Genomic DNA, 19,025 nt, shown 5'->3' on the forward strand with positions numbered 1-19,025 from the left:
ACTGGTTCTTCAGCTGGGAGAAAATATTTACTGGCAGTGGCAAACACTTGTAAGAGGGTGAGAAAAGCAGGGTGAGGCGAACATCCCCTTAACCTTTGCAGCAGCAAAATTGTTATCAAAGTCACTTAAATCACACAAATGGAGTCCACAGAAAAAAGAAACTTAGAATGCTTCACTGGGTAAACTGAACAAAAGCAGTACACAATATAATACGCAGGGAGGTGTTGTCTTAGTAGTTCAGGCCTTGTTCATAACAGAAAGATATTCGGCATCACGTACAGAGGGGAAATTCCCTCAGAACTAGCAACCAATCAGAACTCGAGTCAAGGATTATACAATTCTGGCTGGTTGCTTGGCAACAAGTACACCTACCTACCTACGTATCTACCCACACCTCTCTCTTGTTGGTTGACCAACTATAAACAGAATTAGCCCTTGGGTTACTATAGGAAAGATCCCTGCTGTTGTACTTCCAACAAAAATGGCATTACTTTGATATTGATATTCATAGGATATTGCTTTTTGAAAAACAGTTTGCTTAAGAAACTTGTCAGTGCAAAACCTCAAGCAGCTTAGACCAGGGGTGGGGAAACCGTTTCAGCTCAAGCACTGCATTTCCTTCAAGGAACCTTTTGGAGTTGATGGTGTACGGAGTCACAATGCAAGAAGCATGGTTAGAGTTCACATTCCAGCCAGGCAAGGACAGGGCAAAGCTGGGTTGGTGATGGGTTTGACGGGGAGGGATGTGTGTCCTGCAGACAGTTCCAAGGGCCATATAGACAGCTCTGGGGGCAGTGGCAGACATTGAGCTCTCAAATTTCAGCAGCACCTTGTGAGACATTAAAATATGGTGCCCACACCTCTCACAGCATTGTTCTATAGCGTTGTTATGGTGCCCCCTGCAGCGCGGCCAAACCAATTGTGCTACCGTAAAACCGCCTCTGCTGTAGGGTTTCCTCTCCCTGTTTTAGACCAATGAACCGTCCAACAACAAAATAATTGCAAGTTTGCTTGTTACCGAGACAATGGGAAAACACCTTTTCCAGTCCATCACCATCTCTAATGCTAATACTGATCTTACAAGCATCCCCCTTCATGTCGACCCAAACCCTATGGCCCTGTCCACAGTTAATCCTTCCAAACTGGAGCATAATTCCGTTTGTGGCATTAGAAATAAAGTCATCCCAGAAGGCAACATACAATTTTGCTTATCCTTTGACCACATGGATCTCATAGGTAAGCTTCTATAGCTACTGCTGCCTTCCAAACCTTTTTGGACCAACAGCCTATGGGCAGCTCAACAGAACTTTCCCAGTGCCTAGCAGCATTCAAGGGAAATCATACAAACAGAATTACCAAACTTGTCTTTTGTTTACAATTGTCTTTCTTGCTCCTGGGGCCAAGGCATGAGAAGAGGGCCTGCATCTCTTGCCGGTGTGTTTTCTGGTTTTCTTTAAAGAGCCACAAGGTACTGATATTGATACTTCCGTTACAGCTTTTGGCTGAGGCAAATGAAACCTGACTTGTGTGGTAGTAGCTCAGACAAGGAAAGTCAGTGCCTCTTTGATAACTGGAGGTTCAGCATTATTATAGTCTGTGGAAACTGGGTTCAATCACAAACAAGCCGTTAAACAGTGGCTTGAACAAATATATGAATAAACAACTGTTGGCAGAGCCTTACCAGTGCCTGGGACCAGAGCTGCATCTTAACTGATTTACGATAAAATCAGGTCTGTGAATTACCCATTCTTAAATTGTTTCTCTCCCGCTCTGTTGGGAAAACAAAAGATACATTGAAGGGCTCCTTGCTACCAACACCTTCGTTTAAGATTGTCAGACATCATGGAGCCAAATTTGCACTTTTGTTAAAGAAACACCCTTCCTGTCAGAGCAACTGCCCTGTGGCTCCTCAAGGTGTGACAAGGAGAATTGTCCTCCTGTATATTGTTTTAAAGAAGAATAACTTATTGATGGTGCTGTATGTAAGTCTGGCTCCAAAACTCATAAACACCTCATGAGAATCTTGAGAATCCTGCCAGGTGCTGAAACAGTTCCTTATTTATTATTATATTTGTTAACCACCCTATAACATGGTTTTGGGGGCACTGTTCAATAAAATTTTAAAACGAATTTTAAAAAGGCAAGAATACAACTAAACACCACAATAAACAGCACAGTGTGGCAGTGTTGTTGTTGTTGTTGTTTTAAAAAAATCCTAATAACAATGGCTCTCAGATTCACTTAGTTGTAGGGAAAGCTGAAATAAACTCGTAAGAACTAAAACTCTAAGAGCAGCACAGCCATGAAAAAAGCCAAGTCAAAATATCAATATCAGTCTTACACAGTGCTAATTAAGAGTGAGAGGATGTTAAAAGAAGCCAAATATGCCCAGAGGAGCAGGAAACTATTTGCCTGTTAATAAGCATGGGTTCTATCCAACACAATTCTACTCAGAGTTTCATGGGTTTCCCCTGAGCATGACTAATGCTGGATGCAACCCCAAGATCACAGTCCAAACTAACCGTATCCACTCAGAAGTAAGTCCCACTGAATTCACGAGAGCATATTCCCAGGTAAGTAGGGTTAGGATTACACCCTAAGAGACATCACCAAGTGAGTTCTAGTCAGAGTAGGCCCACTGAAATGAATGGACCTAAGATAGTTATGTCCATTAATATCAACAGGTCTACTATGACCGACTGGATACAATTTAACTTAGAAGCAGCCATTATATAGCATATGTCAGACTTTCAAAGTGCGTCACATATGAAGTATTACAGCTGCGTGTCCTCTCCATCCTGAAGTCCCCTCACTCTGTATCCATGGATGACATCCCCCAACACTTCAAATCCATCAGGGATGGGGTACTTCAGGTCCAGGGGCCAAGTAAGAATCTCCAGGCCTCTCTTGGAACTTCTCTGGGCCACACAACCTCACCAGCCCTGCTTTGCTCCCTCCTTGAGCATTGTGATAGGAATTTTGAGGTCTTAGATATATGCAAATGTTCATAAGTGTACCAGCCAAGCATGTACATAGATCAGCACAGGAAGACCGACCTGGAACCATTTTGATTCCTAAACTGAGCAAATGTTTTCTCTGCAAGGTCAAAGTGGGAAACCTCCCCATTGTCTCTTTCCTCACAAATCCTGTCTTAAGGGCACATTTAAGATATGAATAGGGTGTGAGCCTGTGACCTGGCCCAGGAACTAAGTATTTATCATTACAAAAGACTGGCCAGGCTTCCCAGGCAATCCAATCAAGTAACCTACCAGACAGGAGATAAACAATGACAGGAGAAAAACAACATTCAATTTTTTGTTGTAGACCACCTTTTCTGTGATGTAGGTGTGATGTAGGGGTGGTGGTCTTGGGTTACACCCCTTCTGTGATGCATGTATGATGTATGGAGGAGTGGCCTTGAGCTCCAGGGTAGGGAATTTAAAATGTCTATATAGGGGCAGGGACACTTTGGTTCTGCTTTCCTCCTCCTTTCCTGTGGGTAAGGGGAGCACCCTGTTGCAACAGATCAATAAAGATCAAGCTTACTAGCTGCTTTGCTTCTCAATATTCTCTGGTTGGCCACTGTTATTTTCTCCTACCAATAGGGAACCTACGTAAAGACTCTATATGGGCTCTTGATACCCCATAAGGGAAACAGGCAATTTTTGTTTACAACAGTGTTTTTGCTTCGACTGGCTGGATGAAGAAGAGTGGTGGGAACTTGCCTCCCAAGGAGGGCTCAGAAGATGACGTCTGGAGCCTGGTGGTGGAACACTGAAGAGCAGTCAGCAGAAAGGATGAGATGGGAGTTGATAGAAGCAGGAGACTTCAGCAATGAAGGAGGGCCTTCTGGGACTGGATTAGAAGCTGAGAGTTGCAGTGTGTGTGCAAACAAGCCAAAGAATGGCCTACAGGTCCATGATGCAGTTCCACTGCTGAAACTAAGCAGGTTGGGTCCTGTAATTTCTCTGAAAGGGATTGAACCTGAGATACATATATAAGGCACCCAGAACTCTGACTTTTCCCAACCTGTTGCCTTCCAGGTGTTGTTGAACTATGACTCCCATCATGTCTTGCACTGGCTGGCTGGAACTGATGATAGTTGAAATCCAAAACATCTAGAGGACACCAGGTTGAAGAAGCCTGGTGGAATCGAATCAGTGACAGACCAGCCACTCTCATATTTGCGTCAGAGACAAAGGAGCATGAATGATGTGCACCTCTGCTGATTCAAGCGGCCATGAGTAGCCATAAATTTCTTTTTCCCCGATTATAAAAGAAAGGAGAGGAAAGAGAAAGGGGACATTTCAAGCATGCTGATTCAAACAAATAACAAAGATTAGCTCTTTTGATTTCAATCATAGTAGTGACACTCTATCTTTTGGCACAATCACGAGGCGTTAGCTCTTTGTGGCTTCTGCCCATGGTGTGTTTTGTTATCTGCTTTTTGAGCACATTTAAAATAGTAACTCCAGGAGGAGTGGGGTGGTGGTGGGGAAGAGATAAAAGAAGCGGATGAACAGGTAGCTCCGTTTAAGCAGTTCACAAAGATGATCGCTGCACAGACAAAATTCTGTTCCTGTTGAAATCAATGGGAGCTTGGCTCCCGACTTCAAAAGATGCACAATTTTGCTCGGATTCTTTTTGTGTTTGTGCTTTTTTTTGTTTTGTTTTAAAGCAACCAAAACTTTATTTATCCCACAATACGTGTGAACGACGGCGCTGTTCGCTATTTTTATGTTTCTCATTTTATGCGGGAACGGCCTGAGGATGTTTCAGAAAGAGAACAGGGGAGAGGTGGAAGAGAGGCTTTGAAGTCATTGTTCCAGGACTCAGCAGGGAGCTCAGAATACTATCAGCAACCCCAACCGCCAGCAACATGCACTCACAAACTGACTATAACGGACAAATCTGGGGTCTCTTCCCTGATGTGAAACTGCCTCTAAGGAGTGAATAAAGAACATTTCACTGGGGCGGGGAGGGGGGGGACAAGTCAGAACAAATGCATCCAAAGTTTTATATTAAAGCCACATCTTTAAATTTTGTTGGGTGGTGATGAGGGATGTCTTCAAGTGAACGGTTTGCAGTGTCATGCATACAATCAAGTCTATACTCAACTTGAAATAATTTAACAAGAATTTTAGACGGGGGGGGGCAAAATGCCATGTCTATTGAATTCAGCTCTGAGGGCAGGGCCGCCCTGGATGGAAAGAAAGGGGGAGCAGAACACAGCACAAGGAGTCTTGATTAAAAATAAAAATGCTTTGTGCATCCATGTCTAATCTTGCCCCTTCCTAAAATTTATTTATTAGGGTGTTTTTATTTTTGTAAATCTACCAATGATTAAAATAAAATCAGGATTAAGGGGTTTTCTGAAGAGGAGGAGGAGGAGGAGGAGGAGGAGGAGGAGGAGGAGGAGGAGTTTGGATTTGATATAATGCTTTATCACTACCCGAAGGAGTCTCAAAGTGGCTAACATTCTCCTTTCCTTTCCTCCCCCACAACAAACACTATGTGAGGTGAGTGGGGCTGAGAGACTTCAAAGAAGTGTGACTGGCCCAAGGTCACCCAGCAGCTGCATGTGGAGGAGCGGAGACGCGAACCCGGTTCACCAGATGACAAGTCTACCGCTCTTAACCACCACACCACACGGTGGAGGGCATGTGTGCTGTGTTCCATTGGTTGTGGCGCCACTCACCTCTCTTCTGCTCTATGGTGGGAATGACAAAAAATGGAAAGGTCAAGGAGGGTGAGTTGGGGGGGGAGTGAGAAATGTCCCTGTTTTCATTTGAAGAATGTTGGAGGGCATGATGGCTCCATGGCACATTCTCTTTTTTTTTTTTTAATATAAATTTTTTTATTAATTTCCAATTTTTTAACATAAACAAAAAACAACATAAAAATAAACACAAAAACTCATATTTTCTTAACCTTATTTCCATAACCCTCTTTTCCCGGACTTCCCCATACCTTTCCCTTTTTGCATCCTTAATTTAGTACCATTATTCAGCAACCCTTCTTAACCAATTAAATATAAATTCATTCTCTTTTTCTATTCCACCCTAAGATTAAACACAATTTTCCGCTGCAATTCTACGTCTTCTTTTCCCTCAGCATTTTAACACTCCTCAATTTTATAATAATTCTTAAGATACATCTTAAATTTCTTCCAATCTTCTTCCACAGTCTCTTTCTCTTGGTCGCGGATTCTGCCGGTCATTTCTGCCAGTCCCATAAAGTCAATCACTTTCGCCTGCCATTCCTCCAGCGTGGGTAGCTCTTGTGTCTTCCAATACTTTGCTAGAAGAATCCTTGCTGCTGTAGTAGCGTACAAAAAGAAATTCTTATCCTTCTTCGGCACCAGCTGGCCGACCATACCCAAGAGAAATGCCTCTGGTTTCTTGTTAAAGGTGCACTTAAGCACTTTCTTAATTTCATTATAAATCATTTCCCAGAAGGCCTTAATCTTTGGGCAGGTCCACCAAAGGTGGAAAAAGGTACCTTCAGTCTCTTTACATTTCCAACATTTGTTATTGGGCAAATGATAAATCTTCGCAAGCTTGACTGGGGTCATGTACCACCTGTAAATCATTTTCATAATGTTTTCTCGTAAGGCATTACATGCCGTAAATTTAATACCTGTGGTCCATAACTGCTCCCAGTCAGCAAACATAATGTCATGACCTATGTCCTGTGCCCATTTAACCATAGCAGATTTCACTGTCTCATCTAATGTATTCCACTTCAACAGCAAGTTGTACATTCTTGATAAATTCTTAGTATTGGGTTCTAACAATTCTGTTTCTAATTTCGATTTCTCCCCCTGGAAACCAATTTTCCTGTCTTGTTTGAAAGCCTCCATTATTTGAAAATAATGGAGCCAATCTCGTACCTTGGACTTTATTTTCTCATAACTTTGTAGTTTAAATTCACCACCTTCTTGTTCTAAAATCTCAGAATACTTCGGCCAATTGGTTCTCATATTAAGTTTCTTTACCTCCTTGGCCTCCATAGGTGAAAGCCACCTGGGAGTTCTATTTTCCAACAAATCTTTGTACCGTATCCAAACATTATATAGTGCTTTCCTGACAATGTGATTTTTAAAACCCTTATACACTTTAACCTTGTCGTACCAGATATATGCATGCCAACCAAAATTATTATCAAATCCTTCCAAATCTAGAATGTCTGCATTTTCAAGAAGTAGCCAATCTTTTAACCAGCAGAAAGCTGCCGATTCATAGTAGAGTCTTAAGTCCGGCAGGGCAAACCCCCCTCTTTCTTTAGAATCGGTGAGTATCTTGAACTTAATTCTGGGCTTTTTGCCCTGCCAGACAAATTTAGATATATCTTTCTGCCACTTCTTGAAACAGTCCAGTTTATCAACAATTTGTAATGTCTGAAACAAAAATAACATTCTAGGCAATACATTCATTTTAATTACTGCAATTCGACCTAACAAGGAAAGCTTCAGGTTTGACCATGTTTCTAAATCTTTCTTTATCTCAGTCCAGCACTTCTCATAATTGTCCTTAAATAAGTTTACATTCTTAGATGTCATGTTAATCCCCAGGTATTTTACACTCTTTGCCACCACTAACCCAGTTTCCTCTTGGAATCTATCCCTTTCAACGTTTGTTAATTTTTTTTCCAATACCTTAGTTTTTTGTTTATTCAACTTAAATCCTGCGACCTGGCCGAATACTTGAATTAGTTCTAAAGCTCTTTTGGTACTAGTGTCTGGCTCTTGCAAGGTCAATACTAAGTCATCTGCAAAGGCCTTTAATTTGTAATGTCTGGCTCCGACCTGAATCCCTTTTACCAGCTGGTCCCCCCTAATCATATTTAACAGGACCTCCAGGACCGATATAAAAAGTAGTGGGGATATTGGGCACCCCTGACGTGTCCCTTTTTCTATAGGTAATTCATCCATAACCACATTATTTACAGTTACAGATAGGTAGCCGTGTTGGTCTGCCATAGTCAAAACAAAAAAAATTCCTTCCAGTAGCACCTTAAAGACCAACTAAGTTAGTTCTTGGTATGAGCTTTCGTGTGCATGCACACTTCTTCAGATACCTGAAGAAGTGTGCATGCACACGAAAGCTCATACCAAGAACTAACTTAGTTGGTCTTTAAGGTGCTACTGGAAGGAATTTTTTTTGTTTTCACATTATTTACAATTAGCTTTGCCTTTTGCTCAGAATAAATTGCACTTATACCATTTTCAAACCTTTGGCCTACCCCCATCCCGTGGAGATTCTTTTTCATAAATTTCCAAGATATATTGTCAAAGGCTTTCTCCGCGTCCACAAAAATTAAAACTGCCTTCGTATTAATGTTCACTGTCAACATTTCTATAATGTCAATTATATTCCTTACATTGGTAGATATATGCCTACCCGGGAGATTCCATGGCACATTCTCACACTTTTGCCCAAAAAGTTTGGCCAGCTCTGCCATACAGCAATTCTATAATGCAGTCAATTTTATCCCTCAAATTACAGCTGAGTGTCAAGGACTGAGACTGAAAGTTGTTTGTCTAAGGCCCTCTTGTGTGTCCACAACGGAGGTAAAATCTGAACCTGTGTCTTTCCAATTCATTATTCAGCGGACCGCACTATACCATTTCCCATTAATGCACAATGAAGGTCACATCTGGACCCCGGTTTGTTTAGAAGTGGCATTTACAAATTGATTCACAGATGCTTTTAACTTCACTTGGTTACCACATTGCTTGAGTGCCTAACAGCACTTGACTGCTCACGGTTGAATGTGTGGGATTACTCCATTGAAAAGCATTGTGACAGGGAGGATGTGAAGCGTCAGACCCTTCTCATGGTGCTTGACCTGCAACAGCTTGTTTACATGTGCAAAGTTGCCATTGGAACCTGCAGTCAAGTGGTGAACCAGTCCTCAGGCATGGTAGCTGCATTTAGACATATGTAGTTACATTGTGGTTACATTGAGGATCCAAAATGGCTGCCGAATGCTTGAAGCAGGGTTTTGAGCTCTAAGGCCAACTCTAAGGCAAGTTTCTGCTCTATAACCAACCCTTAGCATTTGTTTTTATCCTCTCTCCCAATTTATTTCTTAACTCCTTTTAGTGCTTCACTTTGTTGTTTTAATTTATTGTTTTATCTCATTGTTTTCTGAGGCTGCATGAAGCTGGGCTGGGCTGGGCTGAGCACTTTGCTAGGCAGTGCCAAATGCAAGGTCGAGCCAAAGTTTACAAGATACTATTTATAAATTTCAAGGGACGTGGGTGGCGCTGTGGGTTAAACCACAGAGCCTAGGACTTGCCAATCAGAAGGTTGGCGGTTCGAGTCCCCACAACGGGGTGAGCTCCCATTGTTCAGTCCCTGCTCCTGCCAACCTAGCAGTTCGAAAGCACGTCAAAGTGCAAGTAAATAGGTACAGCTCCGGTGGGAAGGTAAACGGCGTTTCCGTGCGCTGCTCTGGTTCGCCAGAAGCGGCTTAGTCATGCTGGCCACATGGCCCGGAAGCTGTACGCCGGCTCCCTCAGCCAATAAAGCAAGATGAGCGCCGCAACCCCAGAGTCGGTCACGACTGGACCTAATGGTCAGGGGTCCCTTCACCTTTAGTTATAAATTTAGACAGAATTAGGCAGAATTGGGCACCCATTTCAAGCAGCAGATGTTGGGGAATATTGGGAAGCAATCATAGACATTCCTCTTCAAGTCCAGAGGCATTTCCCAAGTTGGAGAACAGCTGTATATGCCACATGGCAGGCCCTACTCTCACTAAGGTAGTCTTCGCTATCACATATGGTGGAGGATGCTGTCCCGTCGGCAGTGCTGAAGTCAGATTCAATAGCTGCTCCAGTTGACAGCTATTGCAGCTATCCGTACCAGGGTTGGCTCAAGACATTTTGCTGCCTGAGGCAAAGGATGAGATGGTACCCTCCCCCAAGGCACACACAGAAGCCAAGTGGATTGCCAGTTGAATCTTACTCTGATAACGGTGAAAGGAAAATCTCTTCCACTGCACCTGAGGGCAGCCAACTAGCATAGGGGGTACAAGGCAGGCCATGTGGCACTCACAGCTCTGTCCTCTCTCTGTCCCTCAGCACCTGCCACCTGAGGCAGCTGCCTTACTCTGCCTCATTGTAGGGCCAGCCCTGTTCTGTACATTGAATCCTGTCGTTTACCTCGGAAACAAAATGTCTTGGGCTGGTCCTGAAAGAAAATGATTCTAGGCTGCAGGATTCTCCAGGTTAATTCCAAGAGCTGGAGTCCGTAGCTTCAAGCAATTGTTAAACGGAGTTTAGCATTACATTTGTAAAAGAGAGTCTTTCTTGAATAGGAAAAACATAGGGAACACAAGCAAAAATTACACTTCTGAAAATCGGGACTGTTTGGCAGATGCATCGCTTCTTGGGATATAATAGGGCACCATTTTCCTCCACACCCTGTGATAATCCCAATCAGCGTTGTTTCCGTTCTGCTGCAGTTTGTCTTCTACCAAACACTATGCTATTCGTCTTGCTGTTGACTGCGGCAGCACTACAGAGTTTACATACTTACATTGTCACTGTGTTATTCCACACCATTTATTTCAATGCAAGGGAGATGCAGTGCAAACAGGGGGAGAATTTAATCAAGGAAGGGTCATTTGCAGACTGAAAGTAACAACAACAGTGAATACCACTTATATTTGCTGGACTGACTTCTCTTCTGGACGTGGGATGAATAGGCTAACATCGGCAGTTTCTGCTTCCATTTCTGTTTTTATTGGAATTCTCCAACAGCCCTAATTACTTCAGAAAACCTGAGATTGGCGAGTTATCCTGTTAGCTCATTCTAAAATATTATTTAAGGCAGGTTTACAACCACCTGCATTAGGAGCCGAGACTTGGAAGAGGGAAGAATATCATCATCAAAGTTAAAGAGTAAGGTTCCCTTCAGGGCAAATGCATGTAATTGAAAAATCTTCCATTTGAAGACTTACCATGGAGAAGAGTCAATGGGGTTTCGTTTAATTTTGCAGAAATTTCAAGTGCTACCATTGTGCAGCCTTTTTTTATGAGGAATTACTTTGTCATAAGCACAAAGCTTCCTTTAAATATAGATGTAATCTTTTGAGCTTTTCAAAGCAACCCATTTCCCTTTGTGAGACTTCCATTATCACCTGTCATGCCCTGTATGAGAAAAGATTTAATATCCATGATTGCTGCTACCTTTGACTGCTAAGACAGAGCAATGCAAATACTAATGATGTTCCAAAATGGTTATGCAGCACAGACAAAAGATTCATGGGTGACACATAGGTGGACAGTGTCATTAAGCCAGTTAGTCACTAGGTGGCACTGGACTCAGAGGAGTGGGTGGACTCTGGGTAGAATCAGGATGTTCCTGCTACAGTTCTCTTCTTGTCAGTTTTTCCTAACAGATTGCATTATTATTATTATTATTAAAGGATGTACAAAGGGTCATATACACATTTATCCTAAGATATGAGTACCAACTGCAGTTTCTGAACCATCTTCAAAGGCAGTCCCATATATGATGCATTGCAGTAATTACTGAGCACCATGAAACGGACCCCCCCCCCCATTTCACCACCTGTGAATTTTGGGTGCAACTGCAGATCCAGTTTTAATATTCCTTAAAATTATTTTAATAAGAAAGCAATGCAATTGATCGTTACGCCATCCAGTTCTCCTTTCCTTAGCCCAATGTTTCCTTCATCCGCTAATAAGAACTAAAAAAAAATAGTTTCATCCACTACGACAGCAAGCAAAAATCGTTTCCTAAACAATGTTCAAAAATTCTCTTTTCCGAGCTCCTCCCAAACTGTTAGAAAATGTCAATCCTCTCCCTGGAGAATATTTGGCAAATTTCATCACCCACAAACGATGCATTCTGAGAAACAATTTTAATTAGCCCTACATTTTAGTGGGGCTAAAGTGGAGGCCGAGCAATCCAAACTCCCTTTGTGCCAGGCTGGGTGGGTGTCTGCCTGCCCAGCCCTGCCAACCTCCCACTGGCTTCTGCCCACAGAGTGATGCCAGCGTTACTCTGCTGGTGAGGAGGTTCCCCTTCTGCCCACTGAACATACAGGTAAGCAGAAGTGTTGCCCAAATGATTCTCCAGAGTGAGCCTCCACCTACTCATCACTTTAGCACTGTGGGTTAAACCACAGAGCCTCTTGGGCTTGCCAATCAGAAGGTTGGCAGTTCAAATCCCCGCGATGGGGTGAGCTCCTGTTGCTCTGTCCCAGCTCCTGCCAACCTAGCAGTTCAAAAGCATACCAGTGCAATAGATGAATAGGTACCGCACCTGAGGCATTTTTGTTGGGGATTGTAGGGAAAGACCTGCCAAAAAAGTTGAAAAACATCTTCATGTATGCCACAACAGCTGCGAGAGTTCTGGTAGCACAAGGATGGAAGACTGAAGAAACCCCAGCTAAAGAATGATGGCAAGAAAAATTGATGGACTATGCAGAACTGGCAAAATTGACATATAAGCTACAGGACAAGGATAACTGTGACTTTAAGGATGAATGGGAACCCTTTACAAAGTATCTGAAGATGCAACAAAGCGAACTGGACTCCTTGGCAGGTTTTGAATAAAGATTCACAAACTTTTTATTGATAATAATCAGCTAAATAGTTTGAGGATCTATACAACTTTGTAACATGCAGAAAACAGCATTCTAAGAGAAACCAAAGACTGGAACTGAGGAAAGTCGGGGTGGGGTGGGGGTGGGTGGTTTTTGTGTGGGAGGGGGGAGGGAGGGAAAATGGAGGGGGGAAACAAGGATGATATGTTTTTGGATAATATGTCTTGTTATAATTTTTAATTAAAAAAAATTAAAAAGAAAAAAAACGGCGTTTCCGTGTGCTGCTCTGGTTCGCCAGAAGCGGCTTAGTCATGCTGGCCACATGACCCGGAAGCTGTACACCGGCTCCCTCGGCCAGTAAAGTGAGATGAGCATCGCAACCCCAGAGTCATCTACGACTGGACCTAAAGGTCAGGGGTCCCTTTACCTTTACCCCTGCCCACAGGGAAATGATATTTATTTCCCTTTCCTCCTCCTGTGCTGTTTTCCCCCCTTTGAGCTATCCTTCCTCACCACTTCAGTAGCTTCAACCTCCCATCCCCACTCCCCAAGCTTCTGATGTTCTGGAGTCGGCCCTCAATGTTCAGCTGTTTGTTTGGTTTCTCTTTTTGCAATACTTATTACAGGTCATTTTGCAATAACATCTACACACAGAGAGACAAACAAACACACACACACTTTCTTGGAAACTCTGCAGTTTTTGCCAAGCACAGCCTTTCTGTCTATTGAAACTTTTTTTATTATTATACTGTAACTATCAACTTTTATATTAAATGGCAGTAAGGTCCCACAAGGCCAATGATATGCTGGTTGTTTGTTAAAGTCACCATCTGGTGGGCGAACCCTGCTGCAAGTGAATTTCATTTAGTAAGAATAAAAAGGCAGCGCTGAAATTTCAATTTTGTTGCACAAACTGCTGTTCTTCCTATGCTGGGAGCTGCAAAATCAGATCCAGCCTTATTGTGCCTTTCACATTTGAGATACAACTGTTGTATGCCCCTCACAGATCTAGAGTCTACCCAAAAGAGCAGAGCAATTTTAACCCCTGATTTCAGCATATCAAGCTATGGAAGTACCTTAACTAGGCTGATCACACTGTGACGCAGAAACAGAGAGAGAGAGAGATGTATTTATATCTGCTTTGTGTTTACATAAAGCACTGTAAGGCAGAGACACAAACGCCAAGGTCAGCCAATCCAGTGCCCTTCAGCTATTGTTAGACTCCACTTCCCATCAGCTTGCATGGCCTACGACCAAGGACGAGGGGCGCTGTAGTCCCACAAAATCTGGAGGGCATCATGTCTCTTAGCTCTGCACTGAACTGTTATTGTGCTTGTGTGGAAGAAGAAGAGGAGGATTTGGATTTGATATTCCGCTTTATCACTAACCGAAGGAGTCTCAAAGTGGCTAACATTCTCCTTTCCCTTCCTTCCCCACAACAAACACTCTGTGAGGTGAGTGGGGCTGAGAGACTTCAGAGAAGTGTGACTAGCCCAGGGTCACCCAGCAGCTGCATGTGGAGGAGTGGGGAATCGAACCCGGTTCACCAGATTACGACTGGACCCTCCTGAGAGTTTCAGCTTTCCTTATACTGGTTTTGTCTAGGAAAGCACGACAATGTAAAATATACCCGTATCTCTGCTACCAGCTAGGGAGAACTGTCCGTGCTTGTAGATTTAGGATGGTAATGGGGGAAGCACTTGCGGTCTAATTAGGTTAGAAATGGCCCTTCTGCAAATGCCCCCAGAAATCCTCAATGGAAATTCAAAATGAAAGCAATCAGCAAAGTCTGTTTCTGGCAATATTTGGAATTTACAGGTCCCTCGTAAGGCAGAAGCATCTATTCCCCCCTTTCAATGCCCACACACCCTGCCCACACACCTGAGGAAGAGATTATTGTAGCTTGAAAGATACTGACCATGTTGTGAACAGTTTAGGGTCTTCTTATTTTGGGGCGCGGGCAGGGGGGATTTTGTTCTCTAAAGCTGTCTGGGTCTGCACTTCTCCTTTCAGCACCAGATATACGTTAATCCTGGTATCAGTCTCACCAGCAAACTCTCCTCAGGGCCATGCCATATCTTTTTATGGTGCTGGTCAGTGTTGGTGATGACCTTTAAAGCCCTCAGCCCAGTATACCTGAAGGAATGTCTCCACCCCCATTGCTTAGCCTAGACACTGAGGTCCAGCTCTGAGGGCCTTCTGGTGGCTCCCTCGCTACGAGAAGTGAGGTTACAGGGAACCAGGCAGTGGGCCTTCTTGGTAGTGGCACCCGCCCTGCGGAATGCCCTCCCATCAGATGTCAAGGAAATAAACAACTATCTGACTTTTAGAAGACATCTGAAGGCAGTCCTTTTTAGGGAAGTTTTTAATGTTTGATGTTTTATCGTGTTTTTAATATTCTGTTGGCAGCTGCCCAGAGTGGTTGGGGAAACCCAGCCAGATGGGCAGGTATAAATATTATATTATCATTACTATTATTATTATTACTACTACTACTACTACTACTACTACTACTACTACAGTGGTACCTCGGGTTAAGTACTTAATTCGTTCCGGAGGTCCGTTCTTAACCTGAAACTGTTCTTAACCTGAAGCACCACTTTAGCTAATGGGGCCTCCCGCTGCCGCTGCCCCGCCGGAGCAGAATTTCTGTTCTCATCCTGAAGCAAAGTTCTTAACCCAAAGTACTATTTCTGGGTTAGCAGAGTCTGTAACCTGAAGCATATGTAACCCGAGGTACCACTGTACTACTATTATGGGTACTGATGCTGGACCTGCTAAGCATACAGTATAATCCATGCCCATTACCATCCTTGTTTCTATATTTTGAACCAATTAAAGCTTTCAGATGATCTTCAGATGAAGCTTCACATACAGCACCTTGCAATAATCGACTTTGGAAATCACCTTTACATGAATAATTCCATGGAGCTCAGGGTGGCGTAGAGTCACAACAACCCTGTATAGCTCATGTAAAAGAGGGAAATAGGGAGACTTCCTACAGTGACAAAGCTAACACTTCATCTCCAGCTCTGGTCGAATCCAGAGCTAGAGGCAAATGCAAGGCTTTCTAAGGGTCCCGTTTCCTAGGAGGTGGGCTTTCATCCACTGACATTCTTTGCCAAGCATCCAAGAAAGTGATCTCATCGCACCACTGTAAGGGTAAGGATGATAAGGAAATGTCTTGCACATTCTAGAGAAGGAAGTCTGGAAACCTGAAACCCTGTTTTGCAACAACAAACAAACAAACTGTTCAGATCTGCAAGTGCATTCATATTTGAAACACACAGGGACTGGGGCATTTTTCAAGGCATGCTATCAAATCCCAAGCCTTGCACCTCCTGGCAACGTCCTTATGATAGCCTATCCTGCTCTTCAGTTTATTGCCGTAAATCTTCCTGGCCTCTTGCCATGGTGGTGGCATTCACAGCTCACAAGGACTCCAAGGTCAAGTTCCTATCAACAGTGATGTTCCCACTTTGTGGGAATGGCAAGGAATGCAGGCCTCCCCTCTGCAACCTTCCTGCGACTGTGGCGGCATTGTAGGACACTGTTGTACTGCCAGGCTTCCTTAGGACTGATCTGAAGGGGAGAGGGTGGAGTAGCGTGTTGCTCCCTTGTGGTCGCCGCAATCTACAGTCTCTATGTTTCCCTTCCACCACCCAGACGCTGTGAGAGAACAGACTATAAAGGCCTCAGTGGCGCTCGGCCCCATGCTAAGAAACACAAAAGAATTTTTGTTCCAAGAATCATACAGGATGTGGTTAGAAGTTAAAGTGAGAAAAAGCCTCTGCGAATAGGAGGAGAAACAGGACGCAGTAGGAGTCCAGTGTTGCAGAAAAGCAGCCTTAGTCGATGTGAAACTTCGAGACTTTTGCATTTCTGAGGTTCATACCTTTATCTGTTTGAAGAAGTTCTCTTGGTTAAAACAATAGCGATGGCTGGCCTCGTTTTGATAGCATTAAACACACACAAACACACACATGCAGGTGTTTGCACAACCTTTTTCTTTTGGCTTTGATAACTTGCACTCAAAACAAAAAGAAAGCACATACAAACGCCCCCCCCCCCAGCTAGGCTCTTTGGCATCCTGCTGTTTTGACCCTTTCATCCTTGTATGAAGTCTGAAGCATTGCATCTGTATTTGGAACAAAGGCTGCCTCTACTAACAACTGCCAATTTATGAACTTGCTAATGCAGCACACCTGCAAATTACTTAAGACCTGATAAGGCTGTGGTGGTTTCAGAATGAAAGGCTCACTTCCATTTAGCCTGCCTGTCCCTAGACTTGACATCTGAGGTGCATAAGTCCTGGTAAAGTATCTGCCACTTTTCAGACATGCCGGATGGGAATTAGTTAAAGAGCTCTTGGTGCTTCACTTGTGTGTGGTCAGGAAATGGCTGTGGTGCATAATAAGAGGAACCTGCCCTTGTGATCTGGAGTTTTGGTTACATGGGAATTCCTTGAGGGGGTCAGGCTGAACCCCTGGGCGGTACTGGTCAGCAATTGACTGGGAAAATATGCAAAGTGGTTGTTCTCCCGTTTTAGGCTTTCATTTTCTCTTTTACATTTTTATCCCCAAGGGAGGTAACTGGGAGGGCCGCATTCTGCTGTATAAACCATTTTCTCCAGCTGGCCTGCACTTCCCCTTTTTCTATCATAAAATGCAGTCATTTTTTTTTAAAATTTCTTAAAAAAGAAATGTGACAGTAACTTCCTCCAAAAATAGAGGCTGCTGTGGGCTCTCTCACGTCTGTGAGAGTCGCAGGATCCAGACCACGGAGGCCCCGGCCTTGCTTGACAGCTTTGCAGTGGTGTTCTTGGTCTCTTGGCAAAAGGTCTCGCTGCTGAGGTGCATGTGTCATAGCTGTCAACCGTCCCTTATTTGGTAGGAAACTCCCTTATCCCAGCGCCATGTCCCGCTGCTGTCCCTTATTGATGATGTCCCTTAAATTTCCAGGGTTTCATGCTCGCCCGGCTCGGGAGGGAAGCAGTGGCTCGGGGTCCTCCACCAGGAGAGAGAGTGCGCGCATGAGCTGCCGCGTCTCCATCTCTCCCTTTTCCCCCTCAGGGGCGCGTCGTGAGGAGACGGGCGGCAGCGGGTGGGCAGGCAGCCCCTCTCTTGCGAGACTTCTGCCGCGCTGCCAGGGGAAGCCGGAGGCAGCAGCAGTGGCGGCAGTGGCTGAGGAGGCGGCCTGAGGGAGGAGGAAGAGGAGGGGATGGGGAGGGATGCAGAAGGGCGGCGCTTCAGCAGCCGCCGCCGCGGCGCCGCAACCGCCTCATGCCAGGCGTGCGGGCTGCGTGGGTGAGAGTCTCTCTCCCTCCCTCCCTCTCTCTTGGGCGGGGAAGGGCCAATGGAGCTCCTCATGCCAGGACAACGGCAGCCCCAACATGCTGCTTTGCATACCCTCCAACCAGTCTTAATGTAGTGATTTCCCCCTCTGCATCCCTTTAATAACTCTATTTTTATAAATCATTTGTTCATCCATAGTTCAAATTTTTAATATAAATTTTCTGTCAATCCTACCAATGTATGTAACTCTTTACAATAGCTTTTCAACTAAATTATAAACTTTCCCCATTCTTTATTAAAGAGGTCCTCTTCCTGGTTTCTAATTCTGCCTGTAAGTTTTGCCATCTCGACGTTGTTCATCAGTTTTGTCTGCCACTCTTCTTTGGTGGGAGTTGTAGACCCTTAGGATCATCTAGTCCAACCCCCTGCAAAACACAGTCAGTGGCAGCGAAAGCAGCATGGCTCCATCAGTGCCATATTTCTGTATAGGCTAAGCCAATATCCCTTATTTTGGCTGCTGATCCCTTATTTTCGAGGCTGCTGGTCCCTTACTTTCAAATCTGTATGTTGACAGCTATGGCATGTGTTCTCACCTAGCATGGAAGAACAAAGGCCTCTAAGAAGAGGCACCACATGCATGGCTCACCCATGAGGGTGAGTTGTCTGACTTGTCCTTCTTCTTTTACAGTGTTTTATAATGATGTGATTCATGCATTGCACGCATTGAAGAACCTCAGGCATTGAGTCCAGGCCTTGCCCTCTGGTCGTCCCCCCCCCCCCCGCCCCCCGCTCCCCAAGCCATGCTCCCGCCTAAGCCACAATGCTCTTTCACAGACCATGTTTCACACCCTCTTCCTGTGGTTTGGCCTGGCAGGAGAGGGTCAATTCACACACCCCTTGATCTGAGTATATATATTTTTATTTATTTGTTTTCTCTGAACCTCAGGGGAAAAAATGTGACTGTGGGGATAGCCTGAAATATGTGACAGGCAATTATGCCACCACAGGGCACATTTTGTAACCCCCACATCCCAGGAATCACTTTGTAAGTGATGGGATTTCACATCTTTCACATAAATTCTACTTTAGGCAGGGTTTTGATCAGCCTTCCTCAGTGCGGTGCTCTTCAGATGTTTTGCGCTATAA

The sequence above is a fragment of the Podarcis cretensis genome (assembly GCF_951804945.1).
Source record: "Podarcis cretensis genome assembly, chromosome: 6".
NCBI lineage: Eukaryota > Metazoa > Chordata > Lepidosauria > Squamata > Lacertidae > Podarcis > Podarcis cretensis.